The sequence below is a fragment of the Rattus norvegicus genome, chromosome 5, assembly GCF_036323735.1.
Source record: "Rattus norvegicus strain BN/NHsdMcwi chromosome 5, GRCr8, whole genome shotgun sequence".
Classification (NCBI taxonomy): Eukaryota; Metazoa; Chordata; class Mammalia; order Rodentia; family Muridae; genus Rattus; species Rattus norvegicus.
The window spans coordinates 102,131,016-102,157,582 of NC_086023.1; the positions used below are offsets into that span (position 1 = coordinate 102,131,016).

The following is a 26,567-nucleotide window of genomic DNA, read 5'->3' on the forward strand; positions in this document are numbered from 1 at the left end:
TACCATACTTTCCCGGTCATGGATGGGGTGGATTCTTCTCCCTCTGGAACCATAGGCCCCCAACTAAACGCTTTGTTCAATAAGTTGCCTTGTTCATGCTTTCTTATCGCAGCCGTAGGACAGTGATCAACACCAAGGTAAGCACGCTATTGGTGTGGGAGGCAAGCTCACAGGTTGGTGGAAATAGACAGACAGCCACTGGTGCTCCGCAGAGCAGGCAAACATGGTAGTGGCTCCAAGGCTGTCAGTTCTGCCCCTCTCCTTCCGAGACTGACCTCCTGGTGTGATAAAGGCTCTCCTTTGTCTATCTGATTGTCCCCATGACATAGCTGACAGATTTGACTGATGATCAGCCTATTTCAGCCTGTCCAGGATTTTTGAAAAGAAATGGAGGAGATCCTCCCATCCTCCCGCACCCCCCCCCCCGCCACCCTCCACTTCCCCCCACTCCCGCCACTGCAGTCAATTCTTACGATATAAAGAGCAGGGCCTGACACATCTCCAGCTACACAGAAGTAAGTTTCAGAGAATCACAGTAACATTCTGGAAGAAACATGAGCTGGGGCTAGCATGCTCTGGTTCTCCTCAATGGCTTGACCCGAGATAGTTTCTGAAGCTTCCTAAACTCTTTGTTCGGTTCACGCCTCTCTTTGTGCCCAGACTGGGTTTCTGTCGCTTGTAACCACAGAACTCTGATGAACTCAGGATGCATCCTCAGGTGAGCCATCCGTTGCACTTTCAGTCCCTTACTAAAATGTGAAGAACGCTGGCTGGGAGCTCCTGTTTTAGTAAAGAACTGCAGTATGCTTGAAGCAGCCTTGGTCCTGGCAGTAAGAAAAGGCAGTGCAGGCCTGAGGTAAAGGCTAGGCCAGGGCCTTCGGAGAAGAGGGCAAACGTGTGAGAACACTGGGAAGAAAGGAGGGATGCTAGGTCAGCAGGAGGAAGAAATTTCAGAGTGAAAAATGGTCTTGAAAGGGAGTCTTGGAGGAGATAATAAACACATTTTACTGTCTCCATTACATGGGGGCTGAGACCAATGTTTTTGGGTTCATAATCAAACGATGGCTGCCAGCCTTGAAAGGAGAGGTATGATATTTATTCTAGTCCTTCTACAATATTATTTGCAAGAACTCACTGGCTCTGAAAGAACTTGATCAGCCCTGTATATATTTATTTGAAAAAAATTTTTAGCATTCCATAAACTCAATATGCTATTACTAAGTTGGTGAGGAGACAGACACGGGGGCATTCATGTAGAATCTTCTAGTGGCCCCTGATTTAAGACATGATGGCTACAATGGGCCAGCAGTGATACCTCATTAGGACACACATACAGTTGACATTTTCAGACTGGATGGCCCAGCTTTTTAAGTCCTAGAGAAAAACCCATTAAAGCCGTGTTACCCGCATTAATTCAACATTTAGCCACTTAACAATACAAACCCCAGTCTTTTGGAAAATGTCATTTAAAAAGTTTTGCCATATATGGACATTATTTATGGCTTGAGCCCTATTGTCTACTTATAATATACACTTTATCAGACCCAAATGCCCACTTCAGAGATTTTCATTCTGAGCAACAACTGGCTTCTTACATTATCCAATGATGCAGGAGAGTTAAATTACAACCAGTTCATATCATAGAAACAAAATGTTTCCTGCAATTACTGATAAGGGACAGTTCATTTTCTCTCTGTCATCCTGGAAAAAAAAAAACCCTCCTAACAACAATTCATGCCTGGTTAAACAGGATTTCCACATCTCCTGCTGACATCTTTCCAAATAATTCAGGGCTGTTATTACTGTATAGCACTGGCAATGCTCAAAAGCAAGCAGACTTGACGAGTCTGCTCAAAGCACAGCTTAAGTAGTTGTAATTAATAATAATTACATGCCCACTACACTCCAGTTTTATCATATTATCCGTCAATGCAAATAAAAAAAAATCCCCATGCAACACACTTGCAGCAGGATTGGTGCATTAATAAAGCAACTGCACAGACGTCATCTTCATAAAGTTTAAAGTATTTATGCTGATTCCTGTTTCTATTGATCTTCATTTTTTCCGTCTGTCTGCAAAATTTAGCCTGGATGCCAGACAGCAGGCGGCTACATTTTATTTTCCTCCAAAAGTCTCCTCAATCCTGCCGTGACTCGGATTCGAACCGAGGTTGCTGCGGCCACAACGCAGAGTACTAACCACTATACGATCACGGCGAGCTACTGACGAGCTGAACAGCAAGCTTCCCTTAAGAGCTACTGCAATATTAAAATTTGTGGAAACACTGCCATCTATCGCCTAACTGTGTACATTCTCTTGATACTGCCAGAGATGAGCTGTGCGTCTGTTCGTCTCTTGAGAGGCCCAGCGCGAAGCTCATAATGGAAGTTGCTCCGCCTTCTTCCCTGACTGGAAAAGCTGTCCGAGGAGAGGAGAAACTGGATCCACTGCCTAGGAAATGGTTGTCAAGGTAGCAAGGCAGACAGAAGTTGGCGGGCTGGTTCATGCTTCCCACCGTTTAGGCAGCGAAGACAGCACATTGCCCATACTGCCTGCCACCTACTATGCTGTACTGAATGACGTAAATCGGACCTCTTTGTGTCCTTTCTTCTGTTTATCTTATTTCCGCATGCCTAGGTAGCACCACCCTAAAAATACAGCAGAGATGAAAATGCCTTGAAGTTCAGAGAATCCAAGAGACATTTTCCTATCTACTAGGAAATAGAATATATTCCCAAAGAAGAAAGGCTCCCTTCAAACCTACTGATCGCTGAAGCTACTCTTTGCCCACTTCACAGTTTTAAAGAAACAAGGTCTTCCCTTAGCACCGTCAACCCATTAGACAGGGAAAAGAGTTTGATCTGTGCTCCATATATTTCCGGGGGAAATTTATTATAAATTTTCTTGCAAAAATTATCCTCCTCAAGGTATTTGAAGGGTTGAGATCCTTACAGGAACGCACCTACAAGAGTCTGTTGCTATAGAATGGGCAGTTATTGAATTATCTCTTTTAAGCCTTAGAAGCCTTGGTGTTTCAGTCTGGGCTAGTAGGCATGGTGGGTGAGGTGCCAAATCCATGTGCTGATTGGTTGCTAGGAGCTCCCTGGTTTTTGGAGGGAGTGTGTCTCTGGAGGTAAGCTGTGGCACTTTCAAAGACACATTTTCTTGCTGTGGTGTGTAGAATGCTGCTGCCCGTGTTCCTGAGCAGTGAATGGTCAGTGTAAGAAGCAAGGCAAACGGTAAATGAAGCCTAGTGGGCCACCAGGTGAGGAAGGGACAACACAAACCTCTTGATGAAAAGGAAATAGCTTTTCCAAGCCCATTCTTGAGTGGATCAGCTTTGGTTGGTTGGTTGGTTAGGTAGTTGGTTAGTTGGTTGGTTAGTTGGTTGGTTGGTTGGTTAGTTGGTTGGTTGGTTGATTAGTTAGTTGGTTGGTTGGTTGGCTGACTGGTTGGTTGGTTGGTTAGTTGGTTGGTTGGTTGGTTGGCTGACTGGTTGGTTGGTTGGTTGGTTAGTTGGTTGGTTGGTTGGTTGGCTGACTGGTTGGTTGGTTGGTTAGTTGGTTGGTTGGTGTGTAGTAGGGTGGGTCTGTTATTACCTGAAATACTATTTTTAAGAAAAGGACTCCTATAATACAAATTATGAAATGAGCTTCTCTTTGAATTGTGGCTTGCCACCTATAAACTGGAGGGTAGTAGGCCATTTTTAACCTCTGGGCTTTTTTATGTAGGGACCAATAATGGTATTTACCCCACAGGACTAAGAAAAGATAGATAGGTCCATGTCAATATTTAAAACAGTCCTTTCACAGGGTAAGCGCTGTAGAAACCTTTGCTATCACAGTTTAAATAAACACATCCCATTAGCTCCTGTAAACCATTTCATACATCTGTCAGTCTAGGATATACTATGGGACAATGCAGAAACAAGGTTTCCTCTACTTGTGCTATCACAGGACCCTACCATATCTCTGCAGTCAGGATCCCAGGCTGAGGGGACATCTGTTCTCAGGAGCTGACTGGGCATTGAGGGATGCTCACTGCATGATAAATGGGAAGAGAGCTCTGGAGATCCTGAAATGAGCAAATAAAAGCTCTTTTGAACAGCCAAACCATGTATTCTTGCCCTGGGGGTTAAACTCTTGGAGAGAGAAATACGGGTTTTAAATATGGTGTGTAATAATCATCAAGCAGACATTGGGTTTGGGAGTTGTTGGCGACCATATTGTACAGGTTTTGCTGACTAGTTTGCAATGGGAAGGAAGTTCATTCCGCTCCACTATCTTCTTGGACCCAAGAGCTATACATGACATCATCCTGTCTCTGTTTCCAACAGCCAGAGTTGACCATCATAATCTTAGCTTCCACTGTGTACCACCTCTTTATGACTTCCCAAAATGGAGTCCTATCGGGAAGAAAGTGAGATAAGGAGTAAGGGTCAGAGAGAAGGTCACCACGATGTGCCTGGCTCATCTTTTGTTAGTTTTTTTGTGGCACAGTCCGCACAGAAATAATGTCTTCAATGCCCTTCCACTGCGTCTGTCAGTATGGTGGCCTGTTAACTAGGATGCATGGACATTTGACTTTTGCTATCTTAATGCAAATTCGGTTCGAATCCAGTCACAGCTTGAATGAGGAGACTTTTGGAAGAAAAAAAAATTGTGACCGCATGCTGTCTGGCATCCAGGCTAAATTTTGCAAACAGACAGAATAATGAAGATCAATAAAAACAGAAATCAGCATAAATCCTTTAAACTTTATGAAGATGATGTCTATGCAGTTGCTTTATTAGTGCACCAATCCTGCTGCAAAAATGTCAAAATAAGGGCATTATTTCCCCAAATAAACAACGAAGGTGAGCCCAGCATATATCATGGTGACCTTCTCTCAGGCCCTTGCTCCTTATTTATTTTTGCCAGTATACAGAACAAAACAATTGCAGGAAAAAAGGAACCCATTTCGAAGAGAAGTGGTTGTCACCGTTACCATCTGTATTTCTCCTGGAGGTCACAGACACTGTCCTATTGTCTTAGTCTCCTGCCCATGGGAACATATTTTAAGCATGTAGCGATTGGTCTTTTGGATGAGTGGCTTTCGCTGAGTGTGGGGAAGAATTTCTTTTTCTTTAGTAAGTGTTGAATACAGTTTTATTTTGTAAGAAAGAACAATAATAGAAGACCAGATGCAAACACACATTGTGGATCAAATTGTTTGCAGGCTCGAACAGCAAAGGGCTCCAAGATGACCAGTATCTCTCATTTTAGAGGGGGCACTAAATGACAGATTTCTCTCCCGGAAGACACTGTTGACTTCCCTTCTAAAGTCTTTAAGAGGAAGATTGATGTTTACCAGGGTCTCATTGTTAGCATAACAGCTTTGCTGCCCAACAGGGTGGTGTCCCTCTGATGGAGCTGTTATCTTCTGGTCGTTCATAATGGATTCTAGCAGAGGAAAGGGGGTTGACAAGGGGCCAGGGACTGCACGGGTCCCCACCTCCCAGCTGAGCCCCATCTCCTCTGTCACCCCTCCTCCCTCCTTTCCCAGACTCAACACTGTTTTCTCCAACCCAGTCCCTCTTTTTTTCAGTTTGCCTCCTGCCTCACTGGGGGTGGGGAAATGACAGTCAGATCCTCACTGGGCTGGAGGCCAAGCACGCCAACCCATTGGGCTGAGGCTGGCTGTGTGCCCAGCTTTCAGACAAAGACAGGTTGGGAACCCCCCTACAAAGAAGGCTCCACGGTCCCCTCCTCCTAGGGTCCTGTCTCTTCGTGGGCACTTTCTAGAACACTGCCCCCATCCTAGGAAGCTGTGTGTGTGTGTGTGTGTGTGTGTGTGTGTGTGTGTGTGTGTACGTGCGCACGTGCATATATGCACATGCACACTCAAGCGACGACACATACAAACAGGAGAGAGAGAGAGACAGAGAGAGAGACAGAGAGAGAGAGACAGAGAGAGAGACAGAGAGAGAGACAGAGAGAGAGACAGAGAGAGAGACAGAGAGAGACAGAGAGAGAGACAGAGAGAGAGATTAAAATTAGACAATCTGATACCTATAAAGGGACCAAGGCTTTCATGTACACAGCACATGCCTTGGAGAATAAGCTGTATTTTCGGAAGGAAAAATCAGGCAACTGAAAGCTGGGGGGAGCCCAAACACATGGTGGCTTTGAGTGTCAAACTTCCGTGTAAGCCTATATCACAAACATTGCAGAAAGGTGGACTGCCTCGGATTTGAACACATCCTGCGTCGGAATATCTCTGATTCTGAGAAATCACAAAACATTGGAGAAAATGCATGCTTTTTCAGAAGGCTTGTAACCACAAAATGTTTTAACAGCTTACATGTTCAACAGTAAACTGCCTGGAGTGGTTTTCCCTCTGCTTATTAATGAATTCTATTTAACCAAGTCAGAAATCTTGCTGCGGGGAAAGCTGGAACTGTGGGTTGGTGGGGGTGGGGGCGTTGTTGGTTGTTGGTTTCATTTTAATTTTTTTTGCCCGAAGGCACCATTATAAAACTCCAGATGCAAAGCTCTCTAATAGAATTCCTCCTCCACACAGCACTCCGGAGCATACGGCCTAACCTCTATGACTGGCAGTCCCGGCCCTTGGAATCCTTCCGACGGAGGTGATCCATTAATGATAATGTGAGACATCACATAGTCCCCCAAACAGCTGAAAGCCTCCAGCATCGGAGAGTCAAGCTCTGCATACAAGAGAAGGGTCCATAAGGTGGGAGAGGGACCCCTCAGGATGCACAGCAAGTTCCCCCAATCACATTAAGACCCCAGGCTCGTGGGAGGAGAAGCAATGGAAAGAAGGGGCCCAGTGAGCAGTCTGGATTTATCTTGGACAGATTCACCGAGGAACTACTGTTCTTTTATTATTTATTATGGTTATGTTTTCTGAGTGCTAGGGATTGAATCCAGGGCCTTGAACACCTTACTCAGGCTTTTCACTGTGGAACCCAATCTACACTAAGGCTAAAAGCTTTGGATGGATGAGTTGACCTTTCTGGGTTTGTTTCTTTCATACCAGGGGGCAGAGGGAGGGGGCGCAAGGAGGCAGGGACGGATACTATCGACTTTCTAGGGCTGCACTGAGGATGAACTAAGTGTGCAACATGCTGTAAACTCTGTGCGACGTACTTGGTTGGCCTTAGCACCGAGGGGCTGTGCCTCAGTAGATCAGAGCTAGCTGCCCTGAGCCCAGGCCAGCATGAGAAGAGACCAGAAGAGCAGGTTTATGGCAAGGCCCGCAGTGGCCTGACGTTTACAAACTTCATGTTGCTGAGTGGCTGTGACGAAGGATATGGCTGTTCTCCACAGGGAAGAGAACTTCAGGGCCTGGGAAGGTGGTTCCAGTCCCAGGATCAGAGAGACCCAACTGGAAACTGTGGTGAGAAGAAGCAGAAGCAGAGGAGAAGGGTCCCGAGGCAGAAGTCACTTGTACCTGGTGTAAGCTGACTTAGTGCCCTTATGCCCTAAATAAGCCAGCATCTGACCCACTTAAGCCCAGAAGTGTCTGAAGCAGGAAGTTAGGGCTGTTTTAGGCCGAAGGGAGCGTTAGAGAGGAGAGGTAGGTAGGTAGGAATTATGGGTTATTATGTCAAGCCCTCTGTGATATAGATTGAGGTGAGAGGCTCACCCCTTGGGCCCGTTTTTGTTTAGTTTTTTTTTTTTTAATCTTAACAAGTTTGCATTTAAAATGACAGAGCTGTCACAATATGAGACACCTGGCTCCAGGTAGGTGGGGTTGAGAGCAGAGGATAACCCATGGCCTCTCAAAGGCCAGATAGTTCTTTGGTCTCCTACCTCTCACAGTCTTCACTAAAGTACTGGAGCACCCCAGCCACCAGCCTCAAGCTTTAGACGTTAGACGTACCTGGTGTGCCTTGGAGCCTCAAGTGTGGCCTCACTTTCGAGCTTCAGAAGAAGCTGGTAAACGTGCATTTGGCTGGATATGGCAGCTCCTGTGGGACACCGCCTCAAGACAGTGAGGCGGGGGATCGTGTGATCAAGGCTAGTCTGGCCGACATAGCAAATATGAGGCCAGCCTAGGTTATATGACAAGATCTTGTGTCAAGAAATGCAGAAAGCTTTCCTTTATTGATGGCTAAATGTCTTGTCACTGTTAGTTTTAACGCGGTCCATTTCTGCAGAGTGCCCCGTAGGTGTTTCCGTTTGGTGGAGTACTTGGTCGATTTTGACCTTCTCTTTAAAGTCCTATTCTCTTTGTTGTTGTTGTTGTTTTTCAAGAGAGAATTTTACTGTGTAGCCCTACTGTTTTAGAATACTCTGTAAACCAGGCTAACCTTGAAGTCTGAGATCTACCTGCCTCTGCAGCTAGATGTGTGCTACCAAGCCCAGTGAATATCAAATTTGTTAAGCCCCCAAATCTCTCCCAATTAGATTGGAGTTAGAATCCCAGCAAGAGCCAGCAAGATGGCTCACTAGGTAGAGACACTTGCTGTCAAGCCCGATGACCTGAAACCCACATTGTAGAAGAAAGCTAATTTCCTCAAGTTGTCTTCTGTCCTCTACATGTGTTCTCTGGAATCTATGTACACACACACACACACTCACACACACACACAGAGGGCGGGGCAGGGGGAGAGAGAGAATTGAGAAAAACCTTAAATCTGAACAAGCAAGTTAACTGATCAGACCTTAATAACTTGGCCATCAAAAATACCGGAAATACTATAGCTCGACTGGATCTCATTTCTTTCACCACACGCACCAGAGACAGGAATCAGGAAGTAGACAGGGAGATGCAAGGACCACAGAATGAACACTCTCATCCTGCTTGCTGATATCTCCCTTTCTCATGATGCTCATGACCTGGGGAAGCCATAACCTCCTTTGCTTCATCAGCTTTAAAAATAGCAAACAATAGGCTCTCTCTCTATGTGAGGGCGTCAAGAGGAAAGTGTGAGGTAATGAACAGAGACTTGAACAGTGTTGTGGAGAATATATATATATATATATATATATACACACACACACACACACACACACACACACACACACACACACACACTTTTCAAGCCTCTCTCCATATAGATCTGACTGCAATTATTCTCCATTACAATCATATAACAGTTACGGATTCAGAAGATAGACACTAAGGTTATAAGAACAAGGTGTGTCTATCCTAAACCCCTCTGGTCATAAAGATACATCTTGGAAAAAAATATGGACCCTGACACCTTTTTCTTCACTATCATCAATTCTTTGGATGATTTGGGGGGAAAAAGACGAGAGAACGGTGGTTGGGGGGAAGAGGGAAAACTAGCCTAATTGAATGTAGGATAAACTATTCATTAGCACACTAAAGAGCTACGCATTTAATAACCTATAGTGCCTCATGGAAAGCCAAGGCACTGCCAAAAGTAATTGAAGTTTGCGATTCTCCAAACTGTTATTTAAAGAGGGTTTGGCAAGGCTCAGCGAGCCTGCACCAATTTTAATTGTGTTTTTAAAACTCAAGATGGAGATTGCATTTCTTTACCCGTTATTTGCATAGTGAAACCTCTTTATGGTGAACTTGCTTATAGTAAAACCTTAGGCCATGATTTTAAAGTTCAACGCATGTGGGATCCATCTAATACCAAAACCCACACTTTAAGTTCTGACCTTTTAACTGATTGATTCCCAGTTGCACATTCCTTCCAATTTGCCCCCCTAACCCACCCAACATCTAACAATGTGGCGAACCCTATAACTACTAGAGAAAGCTTCTTGGGAGGCTTAACTTACAGAGAGAACCCTCAGGAGTAACTCAATGGGCTCTGGAGGAGATTAACCAAGTGGCCTTGCCGTAAGCCATGGTTATGCTGCCCTGTGCTCCCGGATTGTGTTAAATGTGCATGTGCAGTGCATTTCACACAGGCTATCATCTCCACCACACTCTGCTACAGCACTATTGACAAACTGCTCACGTGTGACTTTTTCTAATATTGTCCCCAGTGACTTTTTGTGCCTAACCACACAAGCACCTAAGTCTCTTAAAGCTTCTAGTCTCCTACCTCCTAAAAGAGTTGCAGAGGACACCTCTCCCAGGAGGTCACAGTGAGGATCCCATGAGAGCCACACAAAGAACTGCACTTGAAGAATGGCAGGCAATATACAGCCATGCAGTGTTTGCCTGGGGTCACCATAACAGCACCATAAGTATGACTGCTTAGCTGCATAGAAAGAGCCCCAAACTAGTCCTCTCTGGGCTGTGAGCTGAGTCTGAAATAGATGCTGGTTACTCTGATAATTCTGTGAGCTCTGTTGAAAATCCCCCTTGATCTCCACCTCCCCACCACTGCAGCTCAGACTTCCATCTGGTAACTTTCCTTTCTAGTTTTCTAGTTTTAAACTCAAACTCATCTTCCATGCTTGGGAAGGTGTTCTAAAATGTAAATCTGGTGGCAGGATTGTCACGAGAGACTTGAGATTTCAGGTAAGCAGTTGGATATATAGAACTGTAATTACTACAAGGGTTAGGGTAGAGGCACAGTAGCGATAACAGCAAAAAAAAAATGGCACAAATAAACTCACGGAACAGGAGGTACAGATTTAAGTAGAGTATTTCATAAGCTCTATATAGACCATCCAATGGGAGCTGAAGTTTCAGATAACAATAGGTGTTCCCAATGTCAGCATCTCAAAGGGATCGACCAATGGACACAGATGACAAGGACCAAGGGAAGTAGAGATCTGGGTGCCATGAACGTAATGACAACTGAGATCAGATGAACACTTTGAATAGGTGTGCTCAGCCTCCTGTGAGAGAGATGTACGCAACAATTAGACAGCAGGCACTACAAATGTGAACTGTGAGAGGCAGCCTTAACTAATCTTAGGCAAGCATTTAACATTTTCTAAATGCCAGAAATCCATTTACTCTTTGACCTTTTAAGAACTATGAAACATGCCCGAAGAATATGAGAACATACACACATTTCTAACAATCCTTAGCCTTGTATAGGCTCAATCAAATCAAAAGAGATCATTGTGGGAGGGGCTGGGAAGAGAAGAGGAAGAAAAAAACTGTAGCTGGGATTTAATATATGAAAGGAGAGAGAGAGAGAGAGAGAGAGAGAGAGAGAGAGAGAGAGAGAGAGAGAGAGAGAGAGAGAGAGAGAGAACATTGCAGGGACTGGGCCCACAAGCCCTCACTGTCTAGGCTGACTTCTCTCAGAAGTAACCAACACTCACTCTGTGCCAAGCACTTCCTTGTTCTTTACTGCTGTTATCATCCATTCCTGAATTCCTCAGGCATAAACGCACAAACTCTGCTTGCTATCAAACTTTAAATGTACACAACTCTAAAGTGTACATTAGTTCGCAGCTTGCCTCTTATTCCCACAATTGTGTTAGTGAGTCTGGCGTGTGCAGCCGTGAGTAGCTGGGGGCATTTGTGCTTGGCATTTGTGCCTAATGGTGCTTTTCTGCCCCAACCATTTAGTTGTGATGGTTGGTTTTGTCAACTTGACACAAACCCAGACATCTAGGAAGAGGGTATTTCAACCGAGGAACTGCCACGACATATCGGTCTGAAGGAACGTCTGCAAGAGGCATTTTCTTGATTGGTGATTTTTGTGAGAATATCCATACTTGGGTGTTGCCTGCCCAAGTAGTGCTGGGTGGTATTAGAGGCTGAGCAAGCTACAGGGAGCAAGCCACGGGGGACAACCCAGTAAGCAATGGCTCTCTGGGATCTGTTTCAGTTTCTACCTCCAGGTTTCTGCCCTGAGTTCCCATGCTGGACCATGATGGACATGTGTGGGCCAAATAACCTTTTTCTCATCAAGTTGCTGGTGTTCACAATGTTTTATCACTGCAATAGAAAGCTTAATGCAACGCTCGTATATAGGGTTGTATTTGCTTGTAATAGGAACTCTCTACATCCTCCTGGCTCTCCTGGAACTCACTCTGTAGGCCAGGCTCACCTTGAACTCACAGATCGCCACCTACTCCTGTCTCCCAAATGCTGGGATTAAAGGCATGCGTCACCATGTCCTGCTCTGTAGTTCAGTTTTTTCCTTTTAGTTTTGATCTGATAGTGTTGCCAAACCCTCTCAATAATTCAATCTATCAACTTGTTTAGATTTTGAGTTTTTTTGTTTTGTGGGTAAAGGCTCTTATCACACAGTACCTGGTGAAGTGAGTCAATCCCCAGAGTCTGTGGGAAGGTCGAAAGAAAGAACTGACCCCATAGAGTTGCTCTCTGACCTCCGAGAATATGCACAAACATCGACGTGCAGGCATCGTGCAGGTAAACACACACATGGTGATGATGATGATGATGGTGCTGGTGGTGGTGGTAGTGACGCTGATGCTGATAAATAATTTTAAAGGAATACTCAACATGTTTATATATTGAATACATCACTGTAGTTTTTACTGATAGATTGGCAAGTTAAGAAGTTTCTATTTTTAATTGGCATAGGAAATTTTGACGTTTTTAGAGTTTAAATCACGAAACAGGTATGACATGTTCTCAAGCACTCTTTCTGAAACTCTTGGGATAGTCACATGAGTGTTTTCTCCTTTTCTCTATTAATGCAAACATTAGTTTGCAAATGTTGGATCTTCTGTATGGCCCTGAAAGAAGCCCAAGTTGGTTAGAAGTGTTGACCTTTAGGAACACCACTCAGCTTTCTGAAAATGTGTGAATGTGTGTGAGATTTACAGTGGCCCTTTGTTTTGTTTTTGTTTTTTGAGACCCGGTTTCTGTGTAACAGCCCCTTGGCTATCCCGGAACTCACTCTGTAGACCAGGCTGACCTCAGACTCTAAGAGATCCACCTGCTGCTGCCTCCTGAGTGCTGTGGTTAGAGGCCTGTGCCATCATGACTGGTTCACTGTGTTCTTAAAGGAAGTTGGCCTGACCTGTGTGTGGTTTAGTAGCCAGTGTTTATTTCTGTTTCTCTACCACGTGGCAGAAGTTTGATTTGCAGGACTCTCTTGATATCTGAAAACCACGTTTCAGGATTGCCACTAGAGTTTTTGTGTGCAACAAACTAAGTTTCACATGTCCAGAAATGTGGGGATTCTGTCTTCCTTTCTGAAGTAGAACCCAGATTGTCAATCACTTTCCTTCAGCATTCTGGAACTGTCCGACTCTCACCAAGCATCATTGCTAAGAAAGGTGCTCTGGAGTAGAAAGATCATTCAGCATTAAGAACACCTTTTGGTTTTGCAGAGGACTGGAATTTGGCTCCTTGCACCCATGCCAGGCAACTCACAAACCTGTACCGTCAACTTCGGGTTATCTTACTCCTTCTGGCCTATGAAGGCAACTGTACTCATGTGCAAATAATCACACACACCACACCACACACACACACACACACACACACACACACACACACACACACACTGAAGAAAATTGCTCTCAAATAGTGACCTGCTGAGAAGTGGGACCTGACTGCCCAGCTCTTTGTAAGGCTGTTTCTTCATTTGGGTTTTGGTAGTTTTGTTTGTGTGATTTTTTTTTCTGTTTTCAGTTTTATTGTACTGTGTCCAACTACGGATTTCATCTTAATTAGGTTATCTGGGATTTGTGAGGGTCCTTACTTATTAACTCTTCATTTAAAAAAAAATATAAGTATGTGAGAGTGTTGTGTAAGTGTGTGTGCGTGTGTGTGTGTGTGTGTGTGTGTGTGTGTGTGTGTGTGTGTGTGTTCTTATGAGAGCAGGAACACTCACACCGCAGTGGATGTGTGGATGTCAGAAGACAAACTCTCAGGAGTTGTCTCTCTCCTTCTGCTGTGGGTTCCAGGGACTGGGCACATTTGATCAGATTTGTTTAACAAGTGCTCTTACCTGCTAGGCCATTTCGCAGGCTTATTAAGTTCCTTCAACTTGAATTGGTCTGCTTCTTCAGTTCTAGAAATTCTCTGTCTTTAGCCCTTCAGACTTTGTCTCTGCTTAATCATCCTTCCCCTATCCTTCGGGGACTCCACTGAACCAGTACATTGTCTAGTCGAGCCTACCATATCTCTGTTTTCAAAAGTGACCACCATGGTTTTGTTTCTTATGCTGTTTCCTGGGTAATTACTTATAGGCCTCTTCTACCAAGCCTACACACTTCAATTCTTCCTATAGAACACCTAGTCACAGTTTGTTATATATATATATATATATATATGTGTGTGTGTGTATATATATATATGAAAATTCATATATATATATACCCTGTGTACAGTAAAACGATATGAAAATATGTAGGATAGTTATGTTTTTTAAGGTATACTTTAAAGGCTCACTTTAATAAACAGCACAATATCTTTGACAAAGCTAGCTAGGTAAATATACTTCCTGTCCCTTAATAAACTTATGATTACATAAAAATTATGCATAAGCAAGAATAAGTATAAAAGTATTGAAAAACCTTAATATATCAATTATCCAATGCTAATCTTTTTTAATCTGCATACCTTCAACAAAATCTTCATAGAAAAAGCTAAAGCAAGTCTTTGAGAGTGTGTACTTCCAAGTGAAATGGAATTCCTCCTGAAAGGACCTTAGTTTACATCTCTAACTGATTTGGATATCTACCTACCTGTGTGCTATCATTATACTTAAGTAAGGGAGATTGTGTAGGGGTGTGTGTGTGTGTGTGTGTGTGTGTGTGTGTGTTTTAAGGAATGTTATACAGCATTTGCAGGAATTCAATTTAGTTCTCTAGAAATATGCTCAGCCATTTGCTATTTCATAGTTCATTATTTCTTCCACATGTTTTCAAGTCTATAATATATCTCTTTAAATATATTATGCATACTTTAAAAAAGTATTCTGTCTGAAATTGCCATGATCTGAAGTCCTCATGGTTCTGTGTCTGCTCTGTTCAACTTATTGCTCATTGCGAGTTATTTCCTTCTGCATTTAGTCGATTTTTATTGTTGGATGTTCAATATTCTTGGAATCTTATTCACGAGAATTATTTGGGTTCTGGCACAGGGATATGTACTTTATAAAGGGATATGCATTTGTTTGTACCAAGCATCTGGTGGCACAAGTATTCTAAACGTCACTCCCGATTAAATTCTTGGCTTGAGGTTTTTCAAGCCACTCAGGGAATGTGGACTCAGGCAGTAAATCTGAGATAGCTGGAGTTAGGAGTTCTCCATGGTAATTTATTGTTTTCTTACCTTCACTCAGCGTCAAGCTTAAACATTGTAAATTTTCTTTACAGCCCTTGGTTGAGGCTTGGAATGAAGAGAAATGACAAGATTATTTCTAGTTCACATTAACCCACATGGACAACTCTCTGACACTCAGTTTTTTGGCCTTCTCACCTCCCCCTCTCCTCCTTAGTTTTTTGGTTTCTGAGAGTTTTCTAAGATTCCTTATACAATGGAATTTGTAAAACTGGGAGTTCACATTCATCTGATAGAACAGTTACTTTGTTTTGTGGACTGCCATTCTCTCTTTTCATGAGAGTTCTTCTGTGGGTTTAAGATGGGGCTTTTCATCTACTCTTTCAGATTTGAGTTCTAATTGTGCACAGAAATGTGGCTCATCCAGGTACTTGCTCTGGAAGGAGAAGGACTCGGTTGTGTAATTCATATTGTAACCTTCTGAACAATAAATCTGGAGATTAAGTCAAAAAACACACACACTCACACACATACACATACACACACAGATACATACACACACAGACACATACACACACAGACACATACACACACAGACACATACACACACATACACACACAGACACATACACACACAGACACAAACACAAACACTCTCTCACATACACTCTCTCACACACACTCTCTCTCACACACACCACTTGTATAATCATCTATGGGAATAAATTGAAGTTAAAAAGTCTGGTCCTTTGCAAACATCACACTCTTTGAGAATAAAAATCACTGCAGGCCAATGTCTGTGAAGTTGAATGCTTAGAGACTGAGTTCGTTGGACACACAATTCCTCTCTTGTATTATAGCTCAGTTGTATGCCCTGTGTCTGTTGAGTGTCTGTCTTATGATCAACTATGCTGGTTCTTCCTGGAATGCATTTCATCCATTTAGAAATGTCTACCCCTACCATGGTGAGTTAAAGGGGTAAAACCAACTGAACCAAGGGATTAAAAATGTATAAATTAATGTCTGATTTGATTGAACTGTTCTTGAGAAGGGATCAGGAAGACATGATTGTTATTGTCAATAAGCCTTTTTTCAATACTTTCTTGATCTAAAGGACATAGTCTAGATGTAGATGGGCTTTCTGGAGGATATAATGTGTTCTCAAAGGTCTTTATGAGTCTGCAAGAGAATCTCAAAGGGAGTGGAGACGTGAATGGAAATGAATGCCGTACTCCTCAGAAGGTGTAGAGGGAACCTCATTCTCTCTCTCCAGAAGGCAGAGTGGGAGTGTGAAAGAAGGGAGGTTTGGCTAATCACACAACAGGTGAGGTGACAATGGACCCCCCGTAGCATCAATATCTGCTACTTAATATTCTTCTTCAAGGTTTTTGTCATGTGCAGCATCCCCAACCTCCAGGAAACTTAGCGACATTCACAGAAGTCTTGTCTGGGTACGGAAGAGACATATGTGCAAATCATAGAAAGAAAGTTGCTCCTTGTGTGGGTCAGTGCCAAAGGATAAGGGAACAACTCTGTGACAAAGAAGAAACAAGTGGAACAGGTTAAACAAAATGGCTACCAGGAAACTTCAACTCCCTGATGGATTTCAATCCAGAGTTTCAAGGGCAGATGCTCACACGTAACACTTGGGTCACTGTTAACATTTGTAGCAAGTTTAGTAGTTTTAGAGAGTCCCTGTAGCTTTCATGAGTTAGACGTCACTGTTGGGGGTCTACCCACCTGGAGGAAGAAGTCATTCTTCCTCAGCCATGGCTTTAGTTCACTAGCTCTGCTCCAGGGGGCGCTCTTCAAGCTTAGATGCACAAAGGATCCCTGGGATAGCTCAGACTCACTTGCTCCACTCTAGGGCTCTGTTCTAGGTGCTCTGAAACATGGGTGTCAAGACAGAAATCTTCCAGTGTGCAGACAACCTTGAGTCCTGCAGTCAGAGCGCTGCAATGAATTAAACGTGCCACGCAATGACCACGTGAGAGGGTAAGAAGCAGAGAGCGTGGGAGAGAGAGGGGAGCACGAAGCATGTTAACTCTGGTAAAATGCATTTTTATGCAACCCCAGTTCATACCGAAGCTGGAAAATGGAAGTTAAAAAATGATAAGAGTGTTCTTTAAAGCCCCCTCTGTGAGGACAAAACCTGGTTACTCAGCTTCCGAGAGCTCTGAACACACAAGGCCGAACTTCATTTTTCTAAGAAACTCCTGCCCAGGAGGAAACTAAAGTTGAAAACTGAGTATTTTTTTTCAAGAACTCCTTTCATTGTGCCCAATCACAGTTGCTACGTCTCCAATACATTCCCTACACTTAAGGCTCGGGGGACATCTCTGAAGAAGGGGCAGGAGGACCTTAAGAGCCAGAGGACAGAGATCTGTGAGACTGCGTCTCCTAGAGATGGCAGAGGAGCTACACCAATGATACCTCAACAATATGGCTGCCTCTGCAGGACCTGAACAAGAACCACACCATCAGACATGCTGGCATGGGAGAGGAAAACACACTAGGCCTAGTCCTAGTCAAAGAACTATAGGCATGCAACTAAGGAACGCCGAGACCTGGAGAAGTAGTCCTCCCCAGAGATGAACCCCCTAGCTGGTTATCCAATACCAAGTGACCAGTCCTGAAGTCACATAGACACAAGTAACACTGAGTAGACTGAGTACTTTATATTATATATTTAGGCATGTATGTTTATATAGCAATAACAACTAAAGAAAAAAAAGAAGGCTATGATTTTGAAAAGGAGCAAAGGAGGTGCCCAGGAGTGACGGGAGAAAGGAAAGGGGCGAGAGGGATAATGTAATTGTATTTATTTATTTTATTTTTTTATTTTTTCTTTTTTCTTCTTTTTTCTTTTCTTTTTTTTTTTTTTTGGAGCTGGGGACCCAACCCAGGGCCTTGCGCTTGCTAGGCAAGCGCTCTACCACTGAGCTAAATCCCCAACCCCATATTTATTTTTTTTTAAAGTTCCTCAGGTCCCTTCATTGGTTTTCCACTCACTATCCCTTCATGGGATGACAGGTGGGTGCAAAGATGGCCCCATCTTTACTTTGAAACTCTGCCCATTCTGTGTCTACTCAATCTTAATACGGTAAACTTGGGGACAATTCGACCCTAAAGACACAACTGAACTCAGACTTCCTCCATCCAACCTCCCACCTGTCCTGACCTTGTCCTCCCCGTCCTCATCCCCCTCGAACACTTCCCAGAAGATGATTATCTTTCCTTCAGGAAGCAGCAAACTGGGCTTTGTTTAGGCAGCTGGCCCACAGGCCTTTGCTTACGGCTTATTCCACTGTTTCAGTTTTCCCGTGATGTTTTCCCCGTGATGGCTTTACAATTCACAGACATGGTTTGTAAGGCTTCAGCTGCATTTTCAAGGTTGATGTCAATAATCAGATTTTTACAGATGAGGTCGTGGGACTTGAAGTCTGGCGCCTTACTGGAGGCGGGACAATTAATTGTGTTTAAGGCAGGGATTTTTGCCCAGGTGTTCTTGATTCTCGAGCCTGAGTTAGCTCCATAGCAACACAGTGAAGCCTGAAGCCAGGTCCACTCTGGCCAGCTGGAGTGAACATGTGAGGTGTTACTCATTTTAATGAGTTGACACCAGCAGCTACTCTCCCAGTGGGACCCCACAAACACAGCTGGATAATTGAGGCAAAAACAGTATAAAGCCATTTTATTATTTTTTGCTTCAGATACATTGATATGTTTTAGATCGCTAGCTGGTTAGTGGATAGGTAATTGCTTATTAAACTATGCTTTATTGTACCTTTGCCCACATGACATATTTTGTATCAATTTTTCTTCTTTTAAATTTTATTATGAAGCATGTTTAATCTTATACGAAAGTAGCAAGTACATTGGTCCTGTATGTGTCCTTACCTAGCTTTAGTTCTGACTTAGCCACGTTAGTATATACCTCTAAAAGATAAAGATTTTAAACATATGTATATGGAGAAGGTAAGTAATTAAAAACAATATCGCAATACCATGTCAGCTAATAAAATGACCCATAGTTAAAAACAAATTAACTGTAATTTGTTATCTTATCTTAGTCAAACAAATAGTCTTCAAATACCTTCCATAACAGAATCACAACATTCTACACCACTGGTTCTCAGCCCTCAATGCTGTGAACCTTTAATACAGTTCCTCAGGTTGTGGTGACCCCCCCCAGCCATAAAATTATTTTCTTCATTACTTTATAACTGCAATTTTGTTACTGTTATGCACTGTTATCTAAACGTCTGCTGTGCAGAGTATCTGGTATGCTACCCCTGGGAAAGAGCATTCGGCTTCTGAAGGGGTCGAGACCCACAGGTTGAGAACAACTGTTCTAGACTGGGTGTATGACTGGAGCAGCTTCTACTGACTCAAGGTTCGTTTTAGTCCCTCATTTAAGCTAAAGTACAAACCATCGTCCCAGACCAGACTGACCTCACACTCCAGTGACTCTCTGGCCTCTGCCCTCCATGGAGCTAAGATTATAGGTGTGTGCCACCGTTCTTGGCTCATTCCAGTTCTTATAAAACAACCTTTCTTTTTCTTCTTCGTGCATGGTTATCAGTGTTTCTAGAGAGCAATAAAGTAGCTGTCAACAATGATGGGAACCAGAAGAAAAACAGCCAGGGATTCTACAGAGGGAAGTCTGTGCTACTAAAACTCTCCAGGCACTTCAGTCAAAGCCCATCTTTTCTGAGTCATTATCTCCACAATATTTTCATATAAAAATAGAAAAAGGGAGGGGAGAGGAGAGAAGTCAAGGAGGGAGAGGAAAAGAAACAAGGAAGGGAGAAATAGAAAAGGAGAGGGAGCAAGAGAGGAAGGGAGGGAGGAGAGGGAACTAACAGGTGCCTTTGAAATCATAGAATGATAGATTCATCTTGCCTTCCTTTCTTCTAGCTAAAGCTCGCCAGGTCACCTGTCAAAATGTAATTAGGAACTCTCAATCCTGCAACTTTATATTCTTCCCTGTTCCCTCGTAGACATGCCTAGTCCTGACGAGGCATCCCAACGTGGCAGTAGTCCTGTTAGCTAGACAAATATCTGCCAAAACACTAGGCAGATGGTTATCAAATGATTTTCACATTCCCCATACGAAGATCCCTGTATCCTGCTGATGACAGGATTACACAGGGACTCAAGCAAATTAACTGGAAGAGGGGAGGAGAAGGGGACAAATCCTATTAGTTAGGACCACACATGCTTAAATAAAGCAAAAAGATAATAAAATAAAACCATAGCAATGAGCTATATGCACCAGCCCAAGCTCTCCCAAAGGGGCTAAAACTATGTGTGAGGTGGTTTGCCCATCTCTACTTATATGGATTGCTTTCTATCATGGGGTTTCTTGAAAGACCCTGAGTTTGCATAAGGCTGCCACTCAGTGATGTTCAGGGTATGGGTCCTGTGGCAGTGGGCTTCAGCTCTCATCTCTGAATTTTCCAACTATTTGTCTTCAACGTATGAAAGATATTTGGTCCTCTCAGACTTTGCATACTTGGAAACAGGATCTCTAAAATGAGCCCTAGCGAAGGGTAAAACTTGAATCTTCACAGTGTGTAGGTTGTGTACCAAACACTGGGAAGATTTCTTGTTGGGCTCTTAATTGGAACAAGGAGTTGGTCTGCAACTCATTTGAGGATCAAATGAGATTATATTTTTGTCAGCCTACTATGGGGTAGGGAAGATTTATCTGCAGCCACACTCGGATATTCTCTTAATACCTTTCAAAAATACAAGTGCTTCCGTCCTAAGAGGGTTTTAGCTTGAGATCTAATCATCCACTCTTGAATTAAGATGCTTGAATGAAGCCAACTCATTTGGAACTAAGCACTTTAATGTCAACAGAGACATATGGCAGGGAGATGGAATTACAAAGGCTCTCTTCTGAAGCATCCGTTAAGAAGGCAGGACTAAGACCCCAGCGCCATTATTAGTTTACTCATTTATTTCCTAGTAAATAATCGAGAGCAATGTCATCTAAGAGACCTGGAAGTTATCTAGTAATTATATGTTTGGGAGAAGGGTGCACTCCCACCTGAAGTGATTGCACCATTCCCTGGTTGTACAATTACCTATCTTGAAAGCAGTGTTGTTTTCAAATCAAGGAAGATATAATACACACACACACACACACACACACACACACACACACACACACACACACATATATTACTAATACATAGCTAAAAATATAGATCAAGACTTCTATGAGATATCTCTAGCCACGTTGTAAAGATCAAGGTATATGTTGCCATCTGTACAAAGGTACCACCCAAACCATGCCAATGGACATGATGGTAATATGTAGCTGAGCTTATCTCTGACTTGCCACATGGAAATCATGCTAACAAGAATTTGTTGGAATATAGAATCTCGGAAATGGTTTTGTTGATTTTACATGTAGATAATCCAGCAAATATGAGTATGTTAGTTCTGTTTTCCCTGTACCCTGAGCCTAAGACAGGGATGACCCTCTCTCCAGAGAGGTGACCAATGGGTGAGGAAATGAAATAGTAGAGCAGAGCTGTGTGAGGACATGTGATGTAAGCAGCCCTTAGTTACTGATAGTTAAATGTAGCTTTGTTCGATATAAACGTCTGATGAGTCTCAGTGACTGGTACACACAGGCCTGCCATACATAGTGGGTGATGGACCGAATGTATGGACAGAGATGTATGATGTAGATACACAAGAATTTAACATATGCCCAAGTCCAAAGGAAGATAAATCTATGTGCACCATGACATCAACCACAAAGATCTGGCGTTTAATGTGATGTAATTAAATGTTTAATTATTACTTTTGAAGCCTAAGTCTCTCAGGTTAAATATGTGTGGGGTAATAAAAGTCATAAATAATTCAGTGTTTACTATGGAGGGTGAAGCTGTGGTTTCGAGGAGGGGAGAGATATGTGGAATGTCTTGACAGACTGAGGAGAGATTCCCTCAAGGATCTAGCTGGGTGGACATGATTCCTCAAGGCTTAATTAGCAAGGCCTTTAGCTTGCAGAGGAGGGCTTGGCAAATTTCTGAAGAGAGATTAGAACAAAGACAATGTACAGATTAGGGACATTCAGGGACAGGAGCTAATGGGGAAGTTATGTGACGCCCATTAGCCAAATGGCAGAAGCCACTCAGTTCAAAAGAAAGAAGATCTGAAAAAACTGCAAGCAGCGAAGAAAGCAGCTTAGAAAATGTGCCTTTATAAAAGTGTGTGTGTGTGTGTGTGTGTGTGTGTGTGTGTGTGTGCCCACACTTGAGCCCCACATGCACACCTGCAGAATGTTAGAGATTTCTTTACCTAACTTGTGAGCCTGGGTGTATGTGTGTGTGCAATATGTGTGCAGTTGCTTCTGACAGCCAGAAGAGGGTGTCAGATCCTCTAGAACCCGAGTCAAGACTGTTGTGAGCTGCTGTATTGTCGGGAACTGAATCCAGGTCATCTGCAAGAGCGGCAAGTGACCTTAACCTTGGGTTCATCCCCCTAGGCCCCTTTGCAAATCATTAAATTGGACTCAACTTCACATCTTACAACTGAGTAAATATCAAGTGTCACTTATAAGTGCACTAGGTCTAACCATGCGACCATATCTATCGATTAAAAACTGTCAAATATTGATGGCAGAATGTAACTGAAGTCATAGAGGCAATGTTTTGTTTCTGTTTTTGTTTGGAATCTTGAATTAGAAAATACTTCTTAGATTGTAACAGAATCCAAAGCCTAATTCGACCCCTTAAAAATAAACCTTTTAAACAAAACCGTAAAACCTTTAAAGGATTAAAAAAAAAGGAAAAATAAGCATAATGTTTACAAATATACTATATATTAATATTTATTGATACATAAAAACAAAATGAGGTTTAAAACAGACAAGGAGAGACAGCATGTGGGCAAAGCACCTGCAATCAAACCTGAGAAGCCGGTCCCCGGGATGTGCAGTGTGGGGAGAGAGAACCGACCTCCACAAACTGTGCTCTGAATCTGCATGGGTGCTTTGCTGCTCTTAATCATGCTCGCACATACAGGCGCGCGTGCACACACACACACACACACACACACACACACACTAAAATAACCTGTAAAAATATCTTTTTAAATACAAAGATAAATTACAAACTTAAAAACAAAAACAAATGTTTTCAATGCAGATCACATGATTTTAATATCTCAAGACCCTCTATAAGTGTCCTTAAAAGACCAGTTAGGTATTTTATTAATAGTCTATTATTAAGGTAAGAGTGGAATAAGAACAGAGGTCGAAGGACAAGACAGACCACAAATCATATTCGCAAGGACAAATACTTAGCTGTGCTTGGAATACACGGACACCAACTAAAATTAGAGTACTATAATGACCCCGCCCCCCGTTAAACTGCAGAAATCGCAGAAGGATGCACTGAACGGACAAATTCATGCATTTCTGGTGGGATTGTGAGCTGACGCAAGCCCAGTGGAGGGCACTTCCGCCATATTAATCAAGATTACTGAGAAGCACACTGTGCCCCGTCGTCCCATTCTGGAGGACTTATCCCACAAATGCACCTGCTCATGTGAGAAATGACAATGGCATCATTATTAATTGCGTAATGGTTTGCCAAATCAAAAGATGGGGAGTGATCTGAATAGCCGTTATTGGGAAAGGACTGTGTGGATTAGGAGGCTGGCCCATAACTGCGTGCCATGCAGCCACAGCGGTGCCTGAGATGCTCAGGGACTGACTTAGAAAGATGTCCATGCTCAAGTCATGTGGAAAAAGGGCAGGTAAAAACAACAGGCATTGACTTTCAAAGGCCAAGAAAGACTACACGAAGGTACGGCTTTGTAAGTATAAACTTCCTGCTGAAGGAAAGGGAACCAGGAAGACTTGTTTTTGTGAGAAGAGAAACCGCTTATCTAGAGAAACGCCCTCCACTGTGTCTTCCCTTCCCTCTTGAACTTTGATCCCTTTTGACATGTTCCGTACTCACAAAATTAAAGTGTTAGTTTGGCTAAAACTAATTTATGTCAATAGTATTTGGAAGAGGCTTATGCCTCCTACAGAGACTTATCCACCTGTCTCAAAAAAAAAAAAAAGAAATACCCAGATGTAATATCTCAAACCTGATATAAAAATAACTAAAATACTTGGTGTAGTTATGTTATTATATGTAATTATAATAATTACATTTTAAATAAATGAGTATGTAAGATAATTCATTTCCAGCACCACAATTAGATGGAGCTTTCTAGAACACAAACTTGATAGCATCATCTTCCTACCATAGATCTGTTCATTGCTCTCCTCACCCTCAGAACAATAAGACTCAACTTCCTTGATACGTACTACACAGCCCCTCATTCACCTGACCTCACCTTGTTTCTCCAGCTTCATTCCTCATGTTTTCATTAATACTGAGTTCCACGTTGTCTTTAAGACCCGGTCTCCACAACAGATCTTTACCTTAGCCTGGTCACCTCTGGTTCCTTTGGCTTTGGGGTCTTTCTCCCTCTCCTTTTCTCTCTGCGTCCGACTAAAAAGAAGAGATCTCCTTGGCCTCCAAAGCTGGATCAGTCTAATCTCCTCCATGCCCTGAGGTTCACCACACAAACCCACTCTCTCTGGCCATTCCTCGCTTCCGTGGATGGCAGTTGGTATCTCGCTCCCCTGACCTCTCAATAGACTGTGATTTCCTGGAGGGAACTGTTAGCAGCAAGGAAGCCATAAATAAATAACTAAATCTGTTGGAGAACTCTATCAATAAAGTCACACTGGAGGTGAGACACAGATGAGGGAAAAAAAAAACTACACGCCCGAAAGCAGAACACTCTGTCCCCATAACTGGCTGAAAGAAAACAGGAAAACAGGTCTACAGCACTCCTGACACACAGGCTTATAGGACAGTCTAGCCACGGTCAGAAATAGCAGAACAAAGTAACACTAGAGATAATCTGATGGCAAGAGGCAAGCGCAGGAACCCAAGCAACAGAAACCAAGACTACATGGCATCATCGGAGCCCAATTCTCCCACCAAAGCAAACACGGAATATCCAAACACACCAGAAAAGCAAGATCTAGTTTCAAAATCATATTTGATCATGATGCTGGAGGACTTCAAGAAAGACATAAAGAACTCCCTTAGAGAACAAGTAGAAGCCTACAGAGAGGAATCGCAAAAATCCCTGAAAGAATTCCAGGAAAACACAATCAAACAGTAGAAGGAATTAAAAATGGAAATAGAAGCAATCAAGAAAGAACACATGGAAACAACCCTGGACATAGAAAATCAAAAGAAAAGACAAGGAGCTGTAGATACAAGCTTCACCAACAGAATACAAGAGATGGAAGAGAGAATCTCAGGAGCAGAAGATTCCATAGAAATCATTGACTCAACTGTCAAAGATAATGTAAAGCGGAAAAAGCTACTGGTCCAAAACATACAGGAAATCCAGGACTCAATGAGAAGATCAAACCTAAGGATAATAGGTATAGAAGAGAGTGAAGACTCCAAGCTCAAAGGACCAGTAAATATCTTCAACAAAATCATAGAAGAAAACTTCCCTAACCTAAAAAAAGAGATACCCATAGACATACAAGAAGCCTACAGAACTCCAAATAGATTGGACCAGAAAAGAAACACCTCCCGTCACATAATTGTCAAAACACCAAACGTACAAAATAAAGAAAGAATATTAAAAGCAGTAAGGGAAAAAGGTCAAGTAACATATAAAGGCAGACCTATCAGAATCACACCAGACTTTTCGCCAGAAACTATGAAGGCCAGAAGATCCTGGACAGATGTCATACAGACCCTAAGAGAACACAAATGCCAGCCCAGGTTACTGTATCCTGCAAAACTCTCAATTAACATAGATGGAGAAACCAAGATATTCCATGACAAAACCAAATTTATACAATATCTTTCTACAAATCCAGCACTACAAAGGATAATAAAGGGTAAAGCCCAACATAAGGAGGCAAGCTATACCCTAGAAGAAGCAAGAAACTAATCGTCTTGGCAACAAAACAAAGAGAATGAAAGCACACAAACATAACCTCACATCCAAATATGAATATAACAGGAAGCAATAATCACTATTCCTTAATATCTCTCAACATCAATGGCCTCAACTCCCCAATAAAAAGACATAGATTAACAAACTGGATATGCAAGGAGGACCCTGCATTCTGCTGCCTACAGGAAACACACCTCAAAGAAAAAGACAGACACTACCTCAGAGTGAAAGGCTGGAAAACAACTTTCCAAGCAAATGGTCAGAAGAAGCAAGCTGGAGTAGCCATTCTAATATCAAATAAAATCAATTTTCAATTAAAAGTCATCAAAAAAGATAAGGAAGGACACTTCATATTCATCAAAGGAAAAATCCACCAAGATGAACTCTCAATCCTCATCTTCGATTGGTTTATATACAAGTGTGCAATTTCTAGGCTTGAAAGTAAAATGAT

The 26,567-nt window shown here is 42.7% G+C and overlaps 1 non-coding gene across 1 annotated transcript; it reads right to left on the minus strand.

Annotated features, from left to right (window-relative positions):
- Nucleotides 1-2,145: 2,145 nt before the first annotated feature.
- Trnah-gug10 (transfer RNA histidine (anticodon GUG) 10) lies at nucleotides 2,146-2,217 on the minus strand. The gene has a single exon. It is a non-coding gene; the product is annotated as a tRNA-His (tRNA).
- Nucleotides 2,218-26,567: the final 24,350 nt, after the last annotated feature.